Here is a 23,111-nt window from a genome sequence, read left to right as displayed (position 1 = left end):
AGATATATTTTTTTAATTTCTTCCTTTCTTACACTATATGCTTGCTTTTTTGCCAGTAATCATCTGTTATGAGGGAGATTTGACCATTTGATTTGGACTTCATCTTGACAATCTTCCAGTGTAATTTTTTTTAAATTCAGTTTTAGCTACCTGTCTGGGTGATCTGGACCTTATAATAAAAGCAGAACCCACCCCAGCAAATGTCCCATGCTGAGATGTTTGATACATCAAGGTCCAACAATATTGGTCTACCGATACATCACTACCTATTGCATTAGTTGAAATATTCCCTTGGCACCGAAATGGACTTGAAAATTATTTACAGTATTTTTTTTTTTTCATTAGAATATTGGGTCGCATTAACTATTGGCGTAAGAAAGGAGATCTAAGTTAGAATCTGATGTGTGGGAGACAAGATAACAGTGTTTTAGAACAGGCTGAGGCACTTAATGCATTGCTTTAATGTTTTAAATTCATGCATTAGGGGAGTAATAAGCAAAATAAAATACACTATTTTGTGCTTCGTTTTAATATCCAACATTTTTCTAAAAAACTGCTTATCAGGTACCTTCAAAAGGCATGTAATCAGTAGCTTAGGATACTTCACAGAGCGTGGGCTTGCAGAGCGTTTTCAAAATGATAAAATCCAGATTACCGGTATACTTATGTTACATTTATCTGGACATTGACAAATTTTACAAAAATATGTTAACTTGCCTCTTAATCAGTCGTTGCCAAAGCATTCCATTGTAGGTGACAAGTTCCTTTACAGTGATACCATTGCGAGTTTTCAGTACGCATTATGTTTGTGATGTTCCAAATTTAAAATATGAATTTCAGTTTTATTGAGCTAGACAATAAATGCGTCACTTTCTTTTTGTATTAATAATTTCTTTACTTAAAAAATAAACTATTTTAATGTGCTGTTATCATTGTCTATAAAATGCCTTACTCAAGTTTTGCAAAATTTGGCAAAATTATTTTTAAAAAGTTGCCTGTCTTGTGGGTATAATCTATTTCATTGTAGACAACAGTATACTGATACTTGAATTTATCCCATTTGACATTTTAGAATGTTGTAGTGGTGTAATGAAATAGAGCAGTGTGCTCAAATTACAAATTTTATTTATAAATGTGAATTTTACAAATTCTGCATTACTGCTTCATGACATCAAATGTGTCATGTGGGAGGAGTTATACTTTAGAGCATAAAACCTGGTTTCCTAGATGCTCTGGGTAGCAGATGCACACAGGATGCATCAATAAGCTGCAGGTGACAGAGTGAGCAAGTAAACTTTCTTGAGATCAGCGAGCCACAAGCAGGGGTGAAGTCTATGAACGGTGTCACAAAGCTTATACTGAGCACTCAGTTAGTAACCAGACTCTTCGATTGGCTTCTCCTCGGGACACGTGCTGGCTACCTGTAGGCGGATATTGTATTTGGTTTACATTGAGTCAGCTGCAGACACCTTACAACCAAACTGTTCAGCAAAGATGAAGCAGCTGGGACTAAGCCAACCCTGTTATATCTGCTGGTTCCTTATTCTCGTCTTTTTCTGTGTCACAGGTAAGCAGGTGGGATGGTGGGGAACCAAAATCTAGGACACTTCTGCAAGTAGGCACATGGGCAACTGTATAACTTTACCAGAAACTTGTGATCAACAGCATCTTACTGATCTGTCTGTGTAACCATTAACTGTTACCCAAGTCATACATGAGGACAGTAATTTCTATAGCTATTGCAGGCTTTCATGTGTTGGACAATTTTTCCTTATTTAAAGAATCACAGATTTTAAAGTACAGTTGCTATAGAACAGCGTATGTTGGCAAATATATATAAAAACATTGAGGCTGATTTACTAAATTTGCTGAGAATCTTCGCTAATGAAAATGAGTGAAACTATACTTTGATTATCTAATTATGTGAAAAGCAAATTTCTGTTTATGTATTTAATTTTTACATGACTGGATATTATAAGTGAACACATCTGCAATTTATTTATCAACGCCTTTAGTAAATCAACCCCAAGGTCTTAGATTCTAAAAGTTTAAAAAGTGGTTGGAATTTTTGCATTGTAGTACTGGAATCAACTAGCACCTGAGACACAATCTGCATGGAAATATTATCGCGAGCGCTTTGGACTTTGTTGGAAATTCCATTGCGCTCAGTTACTTTTACGCTTGCGGCTGGTCTTTTCTCTAGGCCTATGTGATAAATGGGCGGTAATTCATTTGTCCATTGGGCTTGCTTGGCCTAACTGATTGAGCAGGATCACAGGCTGGCTATACATGGTCTGCTGCTTGCCAGCCATCTATTCAGTCTGTGAGCTTCAATAGCTGGACAATGTATGAGCAATAACAACCTTATTGGCAGTGTTCATAACAATGAGCAGAGACTCTCCAGTATGTTTTAAAAGAACATGGATTGATCCTTCAGCTAAGCGAACAATAAGGGAATACATTGCCCACATTTAGTTACCGTTTGTGGCAGGCTTGGCAGTGCAATCCATTAGCTCCTCATTGCTATTTGTGATAGGCCGGCTGCATCAAATGGCTGCTTGTATACAATGCCACCTATACATCATTCCATCATAATTCATAATCCTTATACAGGGACATAGGGTCAAACAGGGTAACAGAGTTATACTTTATACTCTACTAAGGATATTAAATAGATGTATCTACTCTGGCCTACTCACAAGCTATATATTGACACAAGAACTAAAATGAACGGTGAGTCATCCCTTTAATTACCATAAATATTTATTTAAATATATATCTATATGAGGACTTTACTGTATATAACATGTTGGAAAAAATATATATAGGAGAAACATTGAAATCAATAGTTTATTCAGACATTAAAATCAGAGGTGTTTATGCATCTCTAAAACGTATGACATAAGTGTTCATAAACAATGTAGGCCTCCCGCTACCCTTGATTGCTATATTCAAGGAAATATCTTTATATATTGTAAACACAAATTCTTATCAGCCTATCCTTATAAATAATAAGTCATCTTTTACAACCCTTCAAGCAATAAACTTTATTAAACATTTGATTTATTTGTAATTACTTAATGAGCTAGATTAAGTATTTCATATTCATCTATCTCAGAATGTGTTGGAAGTTTTTCTTATAGTTCCTCTTTGATTTGTCATGCTTGCTCTTATCGACATTATTATTATGATTCAGGATTTCTAGAGCACCAACAATTTGTGCAGAGCTTTATAATATAAGGAAGACATTACAGTTACATACAAATCAGGATAAGATGCAATAATATTTTTGCAATGCGGGCCATTGTTAAAAACTTGCAATGCTCAAAATAAATGATCCCTCAGGTCATAAAAGTAAACCAAGCAAATGTTTCAATTAAATCAGCATGTTGCTGTACTTGTAACCTGTCCCGTTCCTTTATAATATATAAATTGGTTGCAAAAACACGCGGGTAAACTTATAAATATTTCTGTGCATTGAATACAACATATTTATCATCATTTGTGGAAAAAATATCATACAATAAACTGAAAAAATGTAAATGAAGGATAATCTGATCAGTAAAACACTTTATTTTGAATTTGTCTGAGGATGCTGCAATTTCACTTTTGCCTTCTGCAAAGTGAAACAAATTGAATGGCTTGTAGCAGAGCACTTTCAGCTTTAAACTTTTTTTGTTAATCACCATAAACAATAATTTCTTTCTATGAATTTTCTGGTGCCAGCTTTCTTTGTATTAGGCCTACAAACCATGATTAAATTAATCAGCTGTTAGCCAAGGAAACAAACCCAAAGAAAGCTGACGTACATTTATTACAGCCAAGTTTAGTCGTACATTTTATTTACTATATAATATATATTCATATAGGACACTCTATGAGAGGAAATTCATTTTCTTTGGATTGCACCGATTCTATTTTGCAATGTATTTTAAAGAAGTGGTCAGGGAACCGGAATCAAGTTTAATATGTAATAAGGTTTTTAAACAAAACAAAACCGAACACGCAGGAAACTTGTGCTTTTTGTACGCGCTGCTTCAGCAGTATTCAAGACAGTTACAAGACATATGAATTCAGTTGCTAATTTAATAGAATTAGATGTTGTGAATGATTCTTGAAGCATTCATTTATAGCGCACTGTTGCAGGCATAGTTTTTCTTCAAAAACAAGACTGTCCATTATAAAGTTTATGGTTGGCAGAAGATACATAAGAGGCATTGTAGTCATGGTGTATCTTATGGTGCCATATTCCTCATAGCAGAGTCCTGCAGCTATTTAGGTACCTGTAGACTATGTGGAACAGATAATAGGCAACTTGATCAATGAGGCAGGGGCTCGCAGTGCTGCACTGAACTCATTGGCTCCATATGTAGACCATCTAGGGAAGTTTGCCTTAAGTTTATGGCAATAAAATGTATCTGAAGTCCATGGTTCAAATCCCAGTCAGGACACTATCTGCAAGGGGTTTGCATGTCCTCCCTGTGCTCCAGGTACACAAATTTTTCTCCCACACTCCAAAGACATGCTGTAAGTTTATTTGGCTCCTATCTAAATTTGCCCTCTATGTATGCATGTGTGATAGGGACCTTAGATTCTAAGCTCCTTGAGGGCAGGGACTGATGTGAATGTGCACTATGTAAAGCGCTGCGTAAATTGTCGGCGCTGTATAAATACCAATAATAAAAATAAATATATATATATCTGAGGATCCCCGATCTGCTTTAATAAAGCCGTAATGTGTTCTAAGTTGGAGCAGTCTTTAATGGTTTCTTGTCAAATGCTAGCAGTCTCCTGTAACATGGAAGCAGTCTTGATTCTTGTGATTTCTAACATGGCAGTCTGTTATAAAATGGTAACTCTGCCTAAAGCCAGGTATACACAGTTCTATAACCTGCAGGCTGGACGAAAAAATAGAGCAGATTCCTCCATCCATGCTGAACAGTGTGCATGGATGAATCCCCCGCGGCTTGCATTGTATTCTGACAGCGGCCCGGCATCTGCCAGAATACCTGAAGGGAGGGTGCAGCTGATTTGCTGCAAGATCCGTTTGGCCGACGATTTTTCAATATGTTCCTTCAATCCGCTGATCGAGGGATGCCAGGAGGAAAAGGCAAAGGGACCCACTGTGCAACTTTCGGCAGGTACCTGATGAACGTATCATGTATACACAACTTAACAGTCTCATGTAATGTGATAGCTTCCTTGTAAAGTGGCAATGGTAAAAGCTAGTGTGAGGTAGGGTTATGGGTACAGATTGTGCACATTAGTTGGGTTGCGGGTATAAGTTCTTTCAAAACTGGATGTGGGTCAAAGCAACACACCCTGTATGTCAGTTGCGTTGTTAGAACAGCAAATGCTGATCACATGTCTAGGCCAGAGTGCGTTATACAGAACTGAATTACGTAATCTTTGTGCCTTTATGATTTTACATACAATTCTTCAATAAATTAATCTAGCATGAAGCTGGCCAAAGATAATAATCGTCTGCCAGACATGCTTATATAATCTAAATGTGGTCGATTCTTTTTGATCCTAATCAGATAAGTATGTATGCCTATGATGCCTTCTAGAAAGTTTAACAACTCATGGTATTTGGTCACCTTTATTTTAATTAGTTAGACACACAGTTCCACCTTCACCTAAAAGCAAGTACATAACGAAGGTATTCTGTGTTACCTCCAACATACAGCAAACAAGTAAGATTATCACCTCCATATAACGTGGAGTCCATCTTTCTTTTAAATTCCATCATATAAAGCACATGGCAGCCATAGTCTGTCCTGCATCGACCCAAAGTGACACTAAACTCAGGATTCAATTTTAAAAATGCATTGAAGGACCTTAACTATTAACAAAAGTGTATCTTATTTGTGTATCACTCGGCTGTAGATCCTCCAATCACCTCTGAATTGGTGCTGACACTGTCCTTCCTTCTGGAGGGTGACTACTTTTGTTCCCCATGGTCCCTGTGTGTGTTGTAAAGTAGTTCCCGCTCCAAGCCCACTGCCGTGATAGACTATACCTTCAATACAAATTAGTAAACTAAACGTGAGATTGTACTCCAAAAGACATGCTGGTAGGTTAATTGGCTCCTCTCTAAGTTGGTCCTCTATGTATGCATGTGAGATAGGGACCTTAGATTGTAAGCTCCTTCAGGGTATTGACTGATGTGAAAGTGCAGCTATGTAAAGTGCTGGCAAATTGTTGGCACTATATAAAATACCTGTAATAATAATAATAGTCCATCACAGGAGTGAGCTTGGAGTGGTGACTACTTTACATCACACACAGAGACCATGGGGAACAAAAGTAGCCCCCCTCCAGAAGGAAGGACAGTGTCAGCACCAATTCAGAAATTATTTGAGGATCTACAGCTGAGTGATAAACAAATAAGATACATTTTTGTTAATAGATAAGGTATTTTAATGTATTTTTAAGGTTTAACTCCTGAGTTTAGCGTCACTTTAAATATTGGGGGTATTTCATAGTTACATTAAAGAAATAATTCAAAGACTCAAAAAAACCCAGGTCAGATCAAAACACAGTCATTCAGCCGGTGGCTGAGAACCTGTTATCTTATGCCGGCAACAGTAACTCCGATCTTCTGATGTATATTGGATCCTACCCCAGAACAGTGTATTTGCTCTTTGCCTTTTGTAAGCGGCCACGCTGAATATGTTTTCAAAGTTTAGCTAAAAAAAATCTTGAGCCGCTATTTTTGCATAATTTATGGACTTTTGATGAGTGGAATGTTTTCTTTGATGCAGTCCTCAAATACCCTGAATAAGTAGAGGCGGGGCAGATTATGGCTGCAGTGTGTTTAATAATATGATGGAATTACAGAATTTTTAATGTTATATGGCAGTGCGGATTTTACTTGTTTATTTTATTACACCTGATTGTTTCTGGTCTGACTGATAGATCCATTGCCATTATGACCATATGGCCAAATGTGACAGGTCTGTTGTTGTCCTCCATGTTGCACATAAAATAAAAGAAACAGATGTCCTATAACTTTTATTCTAGGGCCAGCTACAGGCAAGCATATAAGAGACATGGCCATCTTTAGTACTTGTGCTGTGCACTTGAACCTGAAATGCCTTTTTACCAAACTCCAGAGTACGGAATGTGGGGTAAAGGTGAAATCTTTCAAGGCACATTGATTTCTTTGCCTCGTGTTGCCACACATAAGCATGCATTTCATTAACGCAACCCATTCAAAATAAAAGGCCTGCTAATGCACCCTAATGTGGCTAAAATTGCAAATTTGTTTTGTAAAGCAATACATTATCGTGCATTGCCGTGTGGTGCGGCATGCTACGTTACAGGTGTTTTCCTTAGTGCATTGGGATACCATTTAAATGTATGGCAATGCGATGCAGCAATGGATGGTTTGTGATCATGTGAATCCAGCCTGAAGGAATTATAGGGACATTTCCAGCACAGTAGTCTATCCCCGTGATCAATACCATGGACTTTCTTGGTAGATATGTTCTTGTTTGCTTATTATCCATTTCACATCTATGTAATGTTACAATCAGTCACAACAGACTGGTGGAGGCCACATTATTTTGAGACTTGATATCCAAAATGTTAATCACACTTCAAAGGAAAATACCAAGCTGAGTAAATTGCCAATGAGCGGAAAAACCGGCAAAGCTGTCCAATAACAGGACAATGTTAGGCTCACACCAGAAAATACACATGTTAATATGCCCTCATTGATAAATGTTGTTGCACGTTGTCCTGCCCTAAGGATTTAATTCAATTGACTTGAATGGCAATATGCAGGTCAGTGCTCCCAAAATGCAGCATTAAGTTCACATACATACTGTCTATGTAGTGTAACTTACTATAGAACTGCTGCACAACTTATGAAGCTGATGCACCAGGAAATGTATCCAATTTTTTGTCTATTGTCTTCTTAGACAAATACAATATATAGAAGCTGAAATCGTGATAATATCACAAGAATGTTGAGGGATTACTTAGGTCCCTATCACATGGGCGGTCCAATCAGGTACCCCTGTCAGTTTTTCAGGTGGACCCGATCGTATGCTCAATACTACTCTATGAGCAGCCGGGTCTAAATGTACGGGTGTCCGTTTACATCTGGTTACCCCCGACTCTGGCCAGGTCCAGAAAAACAAATGAAACAGTGTTCCGTTTTGATGGACCCGATTGTGCAGGATCGAGGGTAATCTGATGTAAACAGACATATGTCCGTTTACATCCAACTCCCCATAGACCGGCATGGGGTCCGGTCATTTCACTTTCTTCCTCCATCCCAAGACGGAGGAAAACACTGGACGGACACGGATGCCACAACAGTGACATCCAATCTGTACCACTCCAATCAGGAGTAATTCCATTCATGGATCACCTCCTGGTCAGCCCATGTGAAAGGGGCCTTAGGCAATTAGTGCCAGCACTGCGGACCACTGGTGACACCTGGAGGTGTGAAGAAGCAGAAAAGATCAACTTGCCAACTGCCCCAACTTGAGCAAATCAAGAAAAATAATAAATAAAGCCTGCATATGGGGTGACAGTTGGCATCCTTGGTTTAACCTGGCAGGTGCCACCTTCTTTTATTTCAAGGACCACTTAACAACTTTCTTAGAGTGATAGGAACCATTTTTATAATACAAATCATTTTTAATGGGTCAGTCAATTCAAATATAGTAGAAGCTGATGAGTCAAACCTTCGTGAAATCTCCTCTATCTCTCTAGGACTTTATTGGCTGAAATCTTTTCATGGGCTGTGCACGTTCCGTGACTGCTATGACGGGTTTCCATGCTCCCTGTTTGATTTTTTAAAATCTGTTTTATATTATAAAGAATGTGACAGGAAGAGACGGAACACATAAAAGTTAGTAGGGGCACCCAAAACAAAAATCAAGTAGACAGGAAAAAAAGTTTGGACATTGTGGCAAGGACATCTTGCTTTTGGTGTATCCAAGACATGAAAGATGCATCAGCCCATCAGGCTCTACCTATAGCAAAATAAGTCAGATAAAATAAATTATTTCACAAAACATTCACTGTTCATCTATAAAATGATTTATGCCAAGCTGGATGACCTGGGGTCAAATACTCTACAGATTTCAACTGCTCATGAGGACAGATATTTGTGAGCCACTCACCCAGAACAATGCTCAAACCATACTTGGATAGTGAACTCTCTTGAATCCCTGATTTTGGTGTTCATAGTATAGCTAATGATAACACAGTTAAAAGTTGTAGCAGATAACAAAATGATTGCTATTGCTAAACGCATCATTAGCCCTATGAACACATTATACGCTCTTCATACATGAGAATCTCTGACCTGTGCAAAACAGCTACATGAACAATCTCTCGGTGGCAGAACATTTGACTTTCTACCAAAACTGCCATTGTCCAAGGTCTACAACCAAAATGTACAGATTTCACACTTAGATTCTGTGTACTGGTAGTGACCATTTATAATTAGATGTATGGGAGAGCGTAGTCAATCTTTTAGTCTCTGGCTGAAATAAAAAATAAAAAAATACATTTAAAAAAATCCACATGACGCTAGCAGATAATATAAAACAGATACCTCCAGGTCTGGAACTGGGAAATCACACCGTGTAAAATCGATCTCTCACTTCAAAACATCTAACTTATTTTCTTTACATGCCTTGAATATATTTTTGTAGCACATGAATGGGTATTCAAAATGAACATAGCTTCCCCTTATTCACTATCATTCCCTTTGCAGAGTGGACATTGACTTTGATAGGTGAACAGCCTCTACTCCTTTAGTAAATCAACCCCATGTTTATAAGAAGCTTGCTAGTACACCTTACAGCTTTTGAAAAGCTGTTTCTAGATTTTAAATGATACAAAATGCTTGTAACGCAAAGTACATAAAAGTATAAAAACTATAAGGACTATGCACATGGGTGCACGGGGGCCATAAACTTACATTTCGGCCGTAATTCCGCACGCGGGAAACAAAAGGTGGTGCATACAATCCTACATAGAGATCAATGGCTGTACGTGGCAATATGGCAGGTATACGTTTATATTTTCGTAAACGTGCATGCGCGTATGAACCTTTGACCTGAATGCAGACTGCATTTGTGGTAATAATTTTCTTCAATGTGACCTTGTTTTATGAATAAAAAAAAACAACCAACAATGTTTCTGTAAAAGCATCATGGCACATCAACTGAAGTCCACCATTTCATTTAATCACGGTTCGTTAATAGGTTAGGAAGTTTAAGAAATTCTTAACATTATGAAAGTATGGTCGGGCGGACAAGTGTTAAAATGACATGCAGACTGTGTTTGAGGCATACATTTGTATACCTACACGAGTTTACATACACGAGTTTAGAGTACCAGCATATACCCGCTGTACAGCTGCATACTGTCATTGATGTCTATGGGTGGCTGTATGCTGCACCTGTGGCTTACCGGGTGGGGAAATGCACCTGAATTTTACATGTACAGACGTGTGCCTGTGTGTATGAGACCTTAATCCATTTGTTTTTCTCTTTCCAGCCGTAAGAAAAACATGTCTGATAAATACCCATGTGTATGAGCTTTATACAGCTTCCTTGTGATATGCAGCGTGACCTAGGGGCCCCACACTGCCCATAAGTCACTAATGTCAGAATAAAAATTACAAATTATGCAGCGGAGTAGCTCCAGAAATGCCCAGCCCGGCCCACTGTTTGTGCCATTCTAGTTGGCTCTCCAGGTACTTCTGCTTGAAAACATAGTCCCAGCACTGCCACATGCATTGAGAGGGTGTGCAGAGCAAGAATGCCCCTCATATAGACCCGGTCCAAGAAAAAAAGAGTTATTTGTCTTGCCCAAACCCATAGTACACAACAATGTCTTTATTAGTAATTAACATTTTTTCCTATAGCTCTACTTTGAGCTCCATTTAAGATCCTGTTCACACCTATGCATTATAGTCAGGCCATGACGCATCAATAGGCATGTTACTTGCCATCCTATTGTGTTCAGTGGGTATATTACACTAATTTCCAGTGCGTCATGAAAAATAGTTCAGGTATGTTTTTTCATCTGTCGATGAGCGTCGAGTGACCCCGAGAAGTCACTGAAAGTGCATGGGGACGGCATGATACATGCAAATGCATGGCTACTCTAAAGTTACCCTAAAGGCAAGCCATGTCTTCTTAGTCAATCTACATATTAAAAATGGCGGGCACTTCTCACATCATCTAAATGCACAGAAAGTGGATGATGAAAATGTATATAAAGGCATGAAAACATGGGTTGAAATACACATGAAAACAGAAGCGCATAGGTGTAAAGTCAACCTAAAAGCTATATCAGCTTGATCAACCAAGGCCAAAGGGTCTTAGCTACCAATATGTTTTTTTTTTCTATTAAACAAGTGTTATCAGAGTTTCCTCATTCTGTATCCAGTGATGTAGAGGTTATAATGGGCAGGATGATGGCGATGATGAATAAGGTCATTTACTTATACTCTATTCCTCATTCCCCCAGCAGCCATCGCTCTCCTCCACTGTCCAGCGCTCTAGAATATGGGTGGACCCTTGGTGTCCTCCCCTACAAAGCAGGACTGCTCGGCCTGCATTGAAGGGGATGATATCAGAGAGCTGCAACTGGTGAGACAGTGAAAGGAAGAGGCATCAGTGGGCCAAAGAAGAGGAAGCCTGCGAGAGCGAGAAATACGGTGAATATAAAGCCTTATTCATCATCCTCTATGGCAGGGGTGTCAAACTCAAATACACAGTGGGCCAAAATTTTAAAAATGCTCCAAGTCGAGGGCTGGGCTGGTTCAGTGTTTATTCAACACACACCCCGCCCACAGTGCAATCGCTGGCACCCAAATGCGTGGCACATTAGTGCTACGTTCTGGTTCAGTGCGATCTGCAAAACGTAGTGCATGCAGCATTTTTGCAGATAGCACTGGACCTGAACGCATGCACAAATTTGCCAACGCTTTTGGGTGCCAGCGATCACACTGCGGGCGTGGGGCATGGCTGCAGTGCTATTGATTTCAATGCGCCGCCACTTCCCCTCCTGCCTTACAACAAACTGAGCCGGCTGGGTTGTGTTCCAGTGCGTTCCAGACGCCGAACGCACTAGAACGCACTCTTTATGGTGTGACTGGGCCCTGAAGGGTGTAGGTGGGTTCGTTTGTGGGGGGAGGGGGAGCGGATATCAGTGGAGAATGCTCAATGGGGACAGTATGGAGTCCATACTGTCCCCTTGAGCATCCCCCCACATAATTTTTACTACAATTTAAATAATAGAGATCAAACTATTAGATGACATACTAGTGTGGAGGCAGGCGGTACACAGGTGTCACAGATACTACTATCAGTATATCACTCCCCTTCTTCTCCATGACTTCTACAGTACAGAAGAAGTGATGGAGAAGAGACTGCAGCTCTCCCGGCTCTCTGTTGTCTGTGTTGGATCCTGATTCCCGCCAGGGAGCACCTCACGTCGTCTGGACTGGACCTCGGGACCCCCCTCAGTTCCTCACCTCACGGCCACACCTCCCTTGCCACGCTGTGCTGCTGCCAGGCTGCCTGCTGGGTAATGCAGTCCTCTGGCCGGCGGCAGCTCTCTGTCTCCTCAGTCCCATAAAGATCGCAGTGGGCAGCGTGAAAGAGCTGCCGGCGGGCAGGGCCACATCTAATGATAATTAAATATTATCATGAGGGCCAGAGACCATTCCATTGCGGGCCGGTCCTGGCCCGCGGGCCTTGAGTTTGACACGTATGCTCTATGGCATAGGGAATGGTGAATAAGGCTTTATATTAACCTAAATTTGCAGGACAAGAAGTTGAAACTTGCAGTGGACATGTGACATCAAGCACTCAACTGAATAACCAAGTGTATTCCATTCATTGAATGACTCCAGGTATTTGTTTCATTGCATCCTCTCTATGGGTTTTTATTGGCTACTTATTTTGGATTACACAGCAATGATTTATTGAAAAATGTTAAGGTTGTGTCTATTTTTAGGGCAGATGAGCCATGAGAAGAAACTGTGTTGGCATTTGATTGCTTTTTAAAACTCAGGGCTTCCCAGGAACCCTTTCAATTATTTACCGTGACTCATAGTGGTTATGCAGCACTAACATGTAATAGAGGAATAAGGATTCCATCCATGTGGGAGTCTGAAACAAACAGATCTCCCCAACACCCGTTCTGCCCACAAGAGTGACTAACACTGAACTCTAACACTCTCACTTTCTATAACTATGAAACAAATCCAGATAATTGAAAACCAACAATAATAAATTCATGTAAAGCCATCATATACAAACAATGTTGTGTTGTATTTTTCTATTATAATATTTAATATCTTGTGCAATAATTTAAAGCGACACTAAACTCAGGAGATAAATCTTGAAAATGCATTCAAGTACCTTAACTATGAACAAAAATGTATCTTATTTGTATATCACTCGGCTGTAGATCCTCAAATCATCTCTGAATTGGTGCTGACACTGTCCTTCCTTCTGGAGGAGGGCTACTTTTGTTCTCCATGGTCCCTGTGTGTGTTGTAACACTTCACTCCAAGCTCGCCCCTGTTATGGACTACAATCTCATGTTTAGTTTACTCATTTCTATTGAGATTGATGTCACTGAGATTGACGGGACTGGTTGCCACGAGATTGGTGGGACGCCAGCTAGAGCGTCCCAGGTTGCTTAGAACTGGGCAGAGAGATGCAAAGCCCTTACACGTCACCCTGGCTCTTAGTAGCATCACTTTCCATCACCACAGCTGCCATAGGCAGCAAAAAGGTTAGGGATGCGCCTGGCCCTGCGCTTAAAGGAGAAGTATGAGGTGAGTGATTTACACTCATCATCATAGATAGAGCCGACATGTAACAATGAAGCCCTCACACGTCGGCTCTATTAATCAGGAAGTGAGTGAACACATACCGTCGCTCGCTCACATCCCGATCAACTCCATGCAAAGAGCGGTGACTATCAGTCACCGCTCCCCGCAGGGATTCCCTCTTCCCCTCTCCGATCCTCCAGCGCTGACTGGAGGAACGGATGGGGGAGGGGGCAGGCACAGCTGGCTCTGTGATAGGCAGAGTCCGCTGTCAATCAGTCTGCTGGGTGGATCTCCACAGTATTGTTGGGATCCGTCCTGGCTGTGGCGCTCTCAGTATATAGCAGTTAATAGCCCGCTATATACTGAGTTTTGGGTCACGGGAGGAGGTTAGTATATGTCCTCCTGTGATACTTAAGGAGAACTGTGGGATAAAAAGGTTACCCCATTGTTCCCTTTTAACAATGCTGTCTACCTCACAACACTGGCTAATCAGAATTAGAAATATTTTGGCTGATAACAAATTTGGATTTTAAGCAAGTCTCAATTCAAACTTGACAACTTCAATTTACATATTTCTGTATCACTAGGTTCTCCTATACATAAAGTGTTCATGTTATACTCATCTTTTTTGTTTTTTTTGACACAGGGACTTGTGACCCTAAAAGTGTAACCTTAACGCAGGCTCCAAGTTCTGCACATGCATTGGTTAACAAAGACATGGAGATAAAATGTGAGCTGAAGGGAACATCATTGGACAACCTGCGAATCTGCTGGTACAGAAAGACAACCGGAAAAGCCAACCTGGAGTTCCTTGTATGCACTCTTTTCGGGCCAAAGAACAGTTCTACATATGGCCAAATCAGCCAGAGCCGACTGGAACTGAGGAAGAACACTTTTCCAATCTCATCCGTTTTGAAGATAAAAGATCTTCAGCATTCAGACAGTGGAGACTATTACTGTATGGTAGACGCGACACCAAAGCTATACTTTGGAGATGGAACAATACTGAGAGTTGGTAGGTTATAGTGATTTATAGACGGTCTTCAAAGCAAGATGTTTCATTTAAAGATGCTCCTAAAACTTGGCTGTACTTTAAAAATTATCAAGCGAAATGATAATAGAATAATACAAAGCATCTTATTATCCATATCCCAAATACAATGGTAGAAAAATACACAAAGCTTAAGAAAGTGAAAGTAGGAAGTTTGTAAATTGTTGACAACAAAGGTGGACGGGGGTGGGTCAGCCAAAGCGCCAATTTCTTAGCTAAGAGCATCTTCGAGTTTGGGAATTCCAGGGCTCTCTACAGACTGATAAAAATACAGTCATGTGAAAAAGTAAGCACACCTCATGCAAATTGTTGACTTTTTAAACATATTTGAGCAGGCAAACATTAGATATACATTGAAGCAATACCTACAGATAAAGGTGTTATACTTCAATAAAAACACAAGGAAAATTTGCCTTTTCAAGTATTTATTTAACAAAGATATCAATAGATGTAATAGTGTACTCTGGAAAAACGGTCAAACTCCTCTTGCAAAGTGCACAGTTTACTGTATATGCCTTTAGTAAATCAACCCCACAGCCTTCACATTCACATCAAGCACAATTTGATATGATGCAGAATTCATAGTTAATTTCCAGGCCCTGAACAGCAAAGCAATCCCAAACCATAACATTTTAACCACCATGCTTCACAGTTGTTACATGTTTTTTTTTTAAATCCCATCTTTGTTTGGTAACAAACATTTCTACTTTTACTGTGTTAAAACAACTCTATTTTTGATGAACCCGTCCAGAGCATATTGTTCCAGAAAGCCTGGACTTCGCCTATTTGTTTAATGGAAAACTGTCATTTTTCACTTGCTTTTTTTTCAGCAAATGCTTCTCCTGGCACAGCTCTCTTGCACGTCAGTTTAATAATTTGTATTTTGCTTTTAAGACTCGAGATAACATGAACATTAATTTCAGTTTTAGGGTATCATCAGATCTGCAATGTCATATCCCGAATACTAGTGCAGTAACTACCAAGAGAAGCAATAAACCGTAACCATTTACCATGTTCTAGTCAGCAGACACTCCTATGCACTGTAAATTGGTGCAATCTCTTTCTGATGGAAGATGCGTGCATTTTGACACCAACTGTTACCTGTAGACCCCGCAATATAATTTTGGGGTTCTTGGGAGAGTCATTTTAACATCATATGATCAGCTCTCGGGCTAAATTTGCTGTGCCTGCCAGTCCTGGAAAAATTAGCAGACGTTTGAAATCTATACCTATTTCTAGTCCTAGCATGAGCACACTCATTAACCATTTCATATCAGGTCATACAGGATAGGGCTACAGAAATCCTTGGGTCATAGATCTGTAGTCCTCATAGATAACTGAGAACAGTGTAACTGATAATAGTCAGCGCAAGCAGTAATTTGTAGCAACACGCTTTCAGTGGTAGATTTAACAGACCAAAGGGGTCCCAATAGGAAAAGTTCACTGTTATTAGAGTTTACATGCATGTTGGGGAAATTGCAGAAAAATAAATGTTTTAAATATGTTTATTTTCCTTTGCAGTTGAGACTCTTCCTACTACTGTCCCACCAACAAGAAAGAAACCTCCGTGCAAGTGCAATAAACCAAGAATTACAAAGGAGTCACCACCAGGTAAGTTATAGAATCCTGGCTTCCAATCTCTCACCCATCTGCTGTGATTGAACTTTTAGCCAAAATTTGTGTGGCTTTCACCAGAACGGTCCAGATATGGTTCCCGGTCATTGAAAGCCTATTTCTCGGTTTGGCTAGCTTTTAAATAGCCATTCAACATAAACTGGTAGTCGGTGTATATTAAACAGTTTTTGATTATCTTCATTCATGAGAATGAGAAAAGGGGGTACATAGTAATTTACCTGTGCCCCTCTCATGGGACTGTGGCAGCCAGAATTTATCCCCACCCTCTTTCCTTATCTGTAGCTCTTTCAGATGTTCCTTGTGGACAAAACAGGTGACCTGATGGTGCCTTCTAGATTCTGTTCCTGGGGCTATTAAAGTGGACAAGAGCTGCCCCAAAGTGGCAGTCAGCTGAAGATACCTCAGAAACCCTATGCAAAGCTGAGCTGTATTACTGTAGCTTGCTGGGGTCAGGGCCATATCAGCCACAAGGCCACCGAGGCCAGGCTTCGGGGCAGCAGGGAGCAGAGGAGCAGCAGCTGTGTGGAATCCCCCGACGCCTGACGCATGCAGTTCCGGGCACGGGGGGTAAGTTTCTTTCTACATCTAGCCCTGCTTTGGGCAAGCAGGGCTAAACGTAGTGTGAGGAAGCTGCTTGTTTGTTAACCACCCCCCGCCGCACACCTACCTCTCTCCTTGCTAGCTCCATTCTCCAGGCTCCGTCGCTACATCCAGCGGCACATGAGGAAGTAACACATGAAGAAGAGGAACCCCTTGCAGGATAAGAATCTTCCCAAGAGCATTGAGTAAAAGAGTACAGTATTAACAGAGCAGCACCAGCAACAGAAATGGGGGCTTGTTCATCCAAGCAAAACTTCAGAGGCCCCCTCAGTCCACAGAGATTCCCTAGGCAATGGGAGCTGCTAGATCCAGGGGATGTCATATTGATCATCCAACATAGAGAATCGCTGGGTCATCAAGCAAAAAACGAGGACAAGCACTTTTTTTTAAATGATGTAATAGGCGCCAAAGCAATGCACCTGCTGGTGATATCACCGCAGCTATTATGTCAGGCGACTATGACATCACAAAAATGTTATATATATTGTGGTATTGTGTGGCAATCCCACAGTGGGATTGCCACACAATAAGGGCCATGCACAGGTGTGCAATCATTAGGTGCTGGCCCCTACTAAACCATGGACCCAGGAATGGAGATTTCATCCCTCCCAATTCTCTTTGAAATCTCCCAGTTCCAGGATCCCATACCAAATCCAGGTTTTCTGGAGAGAACTGCAAAGCCAGTTCTTTCCCAGCAAAATAATTTGTTTCCTGGAACTGCTCAGTCACTCTGGCTGAGAGTCCTGGGTTACTACAACCCCCAGTTCCACTGTGGGATTGCCACACAATACCACTATATATATATAGATCTATAGATAGAGATATAGATATAGATCTATATATATACAGTATATATTGCTTTATTCAGCTAAATCTATAAATGAATTGGCTTCCCATCTGAAATCTGCTAGCAGTTCATTTTTATGCTCCCAGTGGCCTGTTCACCTTTGTGCTTTTATTTTAAGCCATTTCCATTCTGTGGAAACTAGTTCTTCAATTCACTTTTTTTTATGGGTGAAGAACCTTTGGTAGAATGCCTTGGGCTTTTTTTCTGTTTTTTTTGACAAATTTGTGCATATTATACTGATCTTAGGGATCGCTATTGACACTGATTGCCGTTAGATAACGTTAATGGTTTAAAAAATGTGGTTAGTATTTTTAAAAGAACTATCTACTATAACAGAGATGCAATCGCTACTAGGCTTTTTGGCTACTGTAACCTATGTACTACATATGGGTCTCATTTTCTTTAGAAGACTTTATTTTGCTTTTTTCAGTCTCCAAAGTAGGGGTGAGGTTCACGGGTATCATGGTCTTGCTGCAAATCCCTAGGAATTGCAAAGCTCTTTTGCCAGCGCTTTACAGGTTCGCCATTGGAAATAAGGAAGAACCTACAGTATTGTGTAGTGTATAGCCTTTGCCCATTGTCAGCTGAGTCAGAGGAGCCAATAATTTGAGGGAATTGATAACCCAGCCCCCTTTCTATAGCAGCCAAATTGTCCGTGTGTGTTGGAGGAGTTAGGTAGAGCTGAAAATTCTGTGAGCGAAAATGTTTTTTTTTTAATTTAGATTTGTTTTTAGATATTTTTTGATAAATTCAATAGTAGATCTCTTTTGCCAAGGGGTTTTATTGTTGACAAAGGCTTCATGTATTTACGGGCACGACAGGTTCAGTTGGTTTTTCAGTTGTCTTTTTTTGGCATAGTCAACGGTGTTGAGGTTTTGAGTGTGTGCCTTAAAGTGACACTAAACTCAGGAGCTAAATCTTAAAGGAGAACTATGGGGTCAGTGTTTTTCCTCATAGTTCTCCTTAGGGTAACGGGAGGACACAAACTAGTGTCCTCCCGTTACCCTAAGCTCAGTATACCGCGAGCTACAGCTCGTGGTATACTGAGACGCCGCACCTGGAGCGGATCCCGACGTAGATGACGGGATCCGCCCAGCTGTGTGAGTGACAGCTGGCTCTGCCTATCTAGAGGCAGAGCCAGCTGTACCCGCCCTTTCCCCCGTCTGTTCCGCCAGTCAGCGCTGGCGGATCGGAGCGGGGAGAGGGGAATCCAGCCCCTCCCCCTGTCACGGCAGAGAGCCGTGACAGGATCAAGAGGTGAGGGAACCCGGTATGTGTTCCCTCACCTCCCGATCTACTGAGATCAGTGGAAATCACTCATCTCATAGTTCTCCTTTAAAAAAGCATTCAGGTACTTTAACTATTAACAATAATGTATCCAATTTTGTATCACTCGGCTGCAGATCCTCAAATCATCTCTGAATTGGTGCTGACACTGTCCTTCCTTCTGGAGGGGGGCTACTTTTGTTCCCCATGGTCCCTGTGTGTGTTGTAAAGTAGACACCGCTCCAAGCTCATTCCTGTGATGGACTACAATCTCAATACAAATTAGTAAATGAAACATGAGATTGTAGTCCATCAAGGGAGTGAGCTTGGAGCGATGGCTGCTTTTTCAGAGATGATTTGAGGATCTACAGCTGAGTGATGCACAAATAAACTAAAGTGTTATTAATAGGTAAGATACTTGAATGTATTTTTAAGATTTAACTTCTTAGTTTAGTGTCACTTTAAGAATCTGATAAGAAACATTCATTTACCAGAGCTTTTTCCATTCTTACAGGGTTATTCACAAAAGGGTGAAGAGTTTGGAGAAGGCAGGAGAAGTGAAAAATCTAGGACAAAATAGCTGATTTGGAAATATTCTCCACTTCCACTCACTTTCCAGTTCAGTTATGTTGTCCTAGATTGTTCACTTCTCCTCCCTTCTCCAAACTCTTCACACTTTTGTGAATAGCCCTGAAAGTAGACACTGAATTAAAGGGGACAGTTTACCAAAATTATTATTTCAGATCGATAATAAACGTGCGTTATTTACTTTGACCTGTTTATCCTCAATGGTAACCACCCTACTGTAGATTCATACTGGAGGGCAGAGATCACTATCGTTATACTGTGCTTTTCTATGCACACTGTGGCCTGTCCCATTCATAAAAATCAAGCTGGTCATATGACTTTGACTGGGCTCTCTTCTTGCCAATTTTTGTTTTGTTTTCAACACTCATTTATTTATTTATTTATTGCACTCTTTCACCATCTTTGGTAAATGTGCGTTGTTTGTTTATGTTTTTTTAGCAGTAATATGGCCATGGTAAGTCCATTCTGCTCCTCTTAAAGGCCCCAATCACACCGAATCTGTTAGCATCCATTTTTTCAACAGATGTCAACGGAAGGTTACCCCAAAACTGTATGGGTGTGAATGGGACTGGTTCACACTGCTGCAATAATCTGTTGCATTCAGTTGCAGTGCAATGAAAACAAAAAAAAAGAGCATGCTCTACTATTTTTCAGTGCAATGTAATGCAGCGCGTCAAAAATGGATGTCAACACAACGCAACAGAATGGAAGTTAAAAATAAATAGACAGAAGTCATATGTCCACTCAGGACTTACTAATTATATTTAAAAAAACCGGAATGAAAGTCAACGGAGGTTTATATTGCAAGTCAATGGACCTCTGTTGACTTATTTTCAAGTCCAATTTTGGTGTGAATGGGCCCTAAATGAGCCCCTTAGGCCTCATTCACACTACTAAGAGCCGGCCCGTACAGATCCGTGCGGCGTGCACGTATCGAGCCGCTCCCGGGAAGGACAGGTGCTGCGTGTGATTATACGCAACAGCCTGTTCTTCTCTATGGGAGTACGCGGCTGTATGCCGATGTACGCTCACCCGAACTGCACATCCGTGCGGGTGTCTGTGCTCGGACGCAGAAAGGATCCATCCTGACTGCATACAAGTACAGACACCCGTACGGTGGAGCCTGGGAAGCAGCGAGGGTTTGTCGGATGAGGGGACCTGTTTACCAGCCCTTGGAAGTGATCAGGCAGAAGCTTAGCCGGGAGTCTGTTTACAGGGGCCCGCAGCCAATGCAGTAAGAGATATGACGCTGGCAGTAAAAGGGTTAATGGCAGGCTGGTATGCCTATGCTGTATTTAGTTGACAATTGTGTGCCAATAATAAGAAATACTCATTAGTTGGAGAAATTGTAGAATGCAGAATGTAGATGCTACAACCCATTGAATATTTGTGTTGCTCTTTTGCAGGTTTGTCCTGTAGTCCTGTGATCTGGGCCCCCGTGGCAGGATTCGCCGTCGTCCTTATCATAGGGCTTTATTTCCTGGCAACCCACACATATCGTAAGTACACATAATTGTATTTCCATAATGCACCGGAAATACGACCATGAAAATACAGCATAGCAAATGTGTAAATATTGAATGTTCCAGACATTTTAGGTCACATCGTTTTTGCCATTTGAAATATACCGATGTCATTCAAGCTCGACTATTTTATCTTAATCAAATAAAAGACACTCCAGGCAAAACTGAAAATGAAAGTATATCTAGACCTAAGAATAAAAAATTTTTATATTCCAGCTTTTCAGTCCTTAGATGTGGTGGCTCCATTAGTTTTCTTTGATTTCAGGCCTCTTTTTCATTTTTATCCAGCTATCTCCATGGACTACAGAACACCCCCGCCATATGTCACGGCAATGAGGAGAGGAGGTGCAGTCCTAACACACTTCCTGTCCTGAGGTGGCAACACTGCTGCTTCATAGATACAGTACGGTGAGTGAGCGTTGTCACCATAGGAAGTCTGTCACCCCAGGACAGGAAGTGTGTTAGGGCTACATCGTTTCCTCCCCTCATTGTCTTTACATAATGAGGTTGTCCTAACCTAGTGACAGACTTACCATGGTGACAACGCTCACTCACCGTACTGTATCTATGGAGCAACAGTGGTGTCACCCCTGGATAAGAAGTGTATTAGGACTACATCTCCTCCTCTCCTCACTGGCTTAACATATGGAGGGGTGCTCTGTAGTCCACAGTGATAGCAGAGATAAAGTTCTTTTGGTTGGCACACTGGGGAAACAACTCATCCCCACACAGCTATCTCCTCATGTATCACTCCCTTCTAGATTGTAGGCCCTCAGGGGCAGGGCCCTCCTTACCATCTTGTCTTGAATTGTATTGTAATTGTAATGTCTTCCTATAGTGTAAAGTGCTGCGCAAACTGTTAGCGCTATATAAATCCTGTATAATAATAATAATACAAATAATAATTTGCTCCCACCCAGCATATAGAAGAACTTCCCTTTAATAAGCATCTGAATTCTAATTGTTCCCAATTCTCTTTTCTAGGCGTATACAGGAGGACGCACTTGTACTTCAGAAAGTAGTAAGTATGTTTGTGTTTGTGGTAGCAACGTATCAGGAGATCATGTGATAAACATTGCTGTAACCACATCAGATCGTACAACAACAGCACAAACATCTTATCACCGAGGTGCCACTGCATGATTACATCTACGCTTTGTATTGTATCCCCATAAAGAGACATACAGCCGGGGTTCCCTGACTCAGCACAATCATGTCTGATCATGTCTGTGTGAGTTCAGATCTGAAATCACCCTACACATAAATATTATTGCATCTATTTGCATCAAGTGGAGGGTAAAGGGTATCTATGGCCATGGTAGGGTATGGTATTTCTATATTGAAATCCCGCTCCTAATAACCAGATCCATCTAGAAGTTTGTAAACTGACTTATCGAAGATGCCCGCAGGATCTACTTCCTCGATGCACTGACACCATTTCATGCAGCCCACTAAATATACACTTCCTTGTGTCACAGCTCGTACAGAGCCTGCCGTCATACTTACAGCTTAAAGTCTGAACAATGTAACATTATCATTGCTTGCTGGAAGCAATGCATGATGGGATATGTAGTCTTGAGAAACTGAGATTGCATCACATCAAACAGCAGTGTGAACAATGTAACATTATCAAAAATGTACAGAAATACCTGCGCCCAGGGCCGGATTTCCCACAAGGGCAACCGAGGCCTGGCCTTGGGGCAGCAGGGAGTAGAGGGGCAGCAGGAGTGTGGAATTCCTATCCTATGACGCCCAGGACATGCTGTTCCTGGG

This window comes from Nanorana parkeri, unplaced genomic scaffold, assembly GCF_000935625.1.
Source record: "Nanorana parkeri isolate BGI_ZX_2015 unplaced genomic scaffold, ASM93562v1 scaffold1188, whole genome shotgun sequence".
In the NCBI taxonomy this organism is placed as follows: domain Eukaryota; kingdom Metazoa; phylum Chordata; class Amphibia; order Anura; family Dicroglossidae; genus Nanorana; species Nanorana parkeri.
Note: the sequence above shows the minus strand (reverse complement) of the source record.